Raw genomic sequence first — 2843 nt, forward strand, 5'->3', positions numbered from 1 at the left:
CTCCAATTTATTGTCTGACACAGAGTTGTGCAGAAGCAAATTACTAACAGATTATTTCAGCTGTGTCAATATGGTTAAAGGGTAGCCTGTTTCCTCCATAGGCATGTGGGGTCAGTAATGGCAGAGACATAGCTCTTGCACTTAGTTTATGAAAAACTCAATTCAAGGAAGAATTTGTTCTGGTTTTCTTATGGATCAGAACAGGATAACAGAAGGCAGTAAGTGAATGACCAAGAATGTGGAAATTCGACGAGGAAAAGGCTCTAGGTATATGTGGCAGAGTTCGTGTTAAATTCTTCCCTTGATGGAAGAATTAGAGCTTAAAATCCACCCTCCTCATCTCTCATTTGTTTTGTGGTGTCAGTCATTCTTAATTAACCCTTTCTATTGTAATTATTAAATCATAATCCTCAGCGAGCATTTGCTGTCAAGCCTCTCCAGTTCAGAGACAGGAGGCCACTTCTCTAATAATGCTTTCTATCAGCTGGATTTAAAGTTTGCTGTTTCGCTTCTCTCATAATTTTACTTGGCTGACTCTGAGAATGAAATATAATGTTTCGCCAACACACTCTGCACCAGCTTTCAACCTCTTTAACTTCAGCCTTACTTTCTCCTGTGCCTAACTCCTCTTAGTATGATTCTCATTTATAGTTTCATTGAATCTCACACGTTTTTTATAAACTTTAAAAAAATATTTATTTACTTTCCCTTTTGTTGCCCTTGTTGTTGTATTGTTGTAGTTATTATTGTTATTATTGATGTCATCATTATTGGATAGGACAGAGAGAGATGGAGAGAGGAGGGGAAGACAGAGGGGGAGAGAAAGATAGACACCTGCAGACCTGCTTCATCACCTGTGAAGCAACTCCCCTGCAGGTGGGGAGCCCGGGGCTTTGCACCATGTGCGCTTAACCCATTACGCTACCACCCAACTCCCAAATCTCACAAGTTTTGTCTTGCAGTGTTCTTGACATCTTAGGTAGTACAGGCATTGTTAGAAAGCTAGGGTTGTGTGGTTTAGTCTTTTGTTCTGTGATGTGTGATGTGTTGCACAGAACAAACTGTTGGATAAGTAGCTCTGTAAGTAGTCTATAGAAACTTCCCATATGATTCTACTGGAGAAACAGAGTCAGAAAGCATACTAATCTAAAGTTCTTACAGGGTCAAGACCAAAATTTTAATATGTCATTATACCTTCAATGTCAAGCTAATTAAATATTATAGGGAAAACACTGTCAATCCCACTTTGATGCCTTGGCTCTTAGCTCATAGAAAAAACAAACAAAAAATCTCCACTGACAGGCTCTAGGAAAATAACTCATCATGTTTCAGAGTGGTTTGAGTATGTTTTCAAGCATTAAAAGATGCCAAGTCTGAAAATGCACACAAGGCTCCTCACATCATTTTCACACCTGCAAGTTCTTGCCCAGGTCTTCGTTGGTCACTCTGGTCTGTCATAATGGATATTATATGGAAGTGACTTCCATGAGATGAAAGACATGTGGAGTTATTCTAGTAAATCTCTTTACTCTACAGTTTAATTTTCTTACCACCTGAATGGAAATTCTAAAATAACCAAATTACTGGCATTTTTAGTTTGCTATGATAGAAAATATTGAAATATCACTTTATGACAATGGTAGGGTTTTATGTCTTTTTAATGGTAGTCATCTAGTATGTATTTTCCCCTCAGACCTATTCCAGACATATAGATTTTCATTATAGCCTGCAGAGTTAGAAAATTCTAAATGTTGATAAAGAGAAATAATTCAAGAGCTAAAAGAGGATTTGCTAAAACCCAATGAATTTTCTATGGAGAGCCATGTTACATGAAATCTATCATTAGAATGAGATTTTTAAAAATTAATTAATGGAGGTATATTTTTATATAGGTGATTTTCAAAAGGCAGGAGAGTTTTAGATTCTTTGACTATAATTTAAAATAAAACAGGAAAACACAGAGGGGAAATTACACAAGCTAGCTCTTTTCTGTTGTGGTGGGGAACAGAGTATTTGTTCAACATTCTAAGAGCTCAGAGATAACTAGTTCTTAATAATAATATTAAATTACCCATTAGATGGTGCTAGTTCTACTTGGTTATTGTATTCAGCGCCATTTTGCCCTTCAGTGTTGTTTTATCAGTCAGTTACATTCTATTTTAGGAGTGAGAATATCAGTCTAAAATGAACGAGTTAGCTATTGTGTCTGTAATGAGAACTTTGTGAAGATACAAGTTCACTATTGTTCTGTGCTTGGAATATGTTTTTGAAAAAAATTAGAGATAAAGATTAGTACAATTAAATATACCCCAAAGTTAGACTGTATGAGCAAAAAAGGCAATGCTATTTTGTAATTTGGTCATTTCTGAATAATTTTTTTATGATCAGTGATCTTATTCAAAATAAGAAATGTTACAAACATATTTCTAGGCATAGTATCAATTGCTCTAGAGAGAAGTAAGTATATACAAGACTAAAATTTACCGAAGTCTTTAATTACTACATTATCCCTTCTGTAAAATATGAAGTCTCAAAGCAAAAATACACAATAGTCTGTAGTGAGTCAGTATAAAGTTCATAATGAAATAGTGTTTACTTAGACTTAGATACTCTCCTCAACTACTTCCTATTACAGTTCTCTCACTCACTCCAAAGCTAACCTCATCAAAGCAAGGACTGCAAAAGCTGAATAAGGGCAAGAGGCTGGCATATTTTAACGATGACTCTTTAGTCACTATCAGGCCACTCCATCAGCTGGGGCCCTAGTCGGGGAGACCTGAGATTCCCAAACAGACATGATGGACCTAGACCTTGAATAAATCCCTCTCTCCATTGTTATCGAT

Source organism: Erinaceus europaeus, chromosome 15 (assembly GCF_950295315.1).
Source record: "Erinaceus europaeus chromosome 15, mEriEur2.1, whole genome shotgun sequence".
NCBI lineage: Eukaryota > Metazoa > Chordata > Mammalia > Eulipotyphla > Erinaceidae > Erinaceus > Erinaceus europaeus.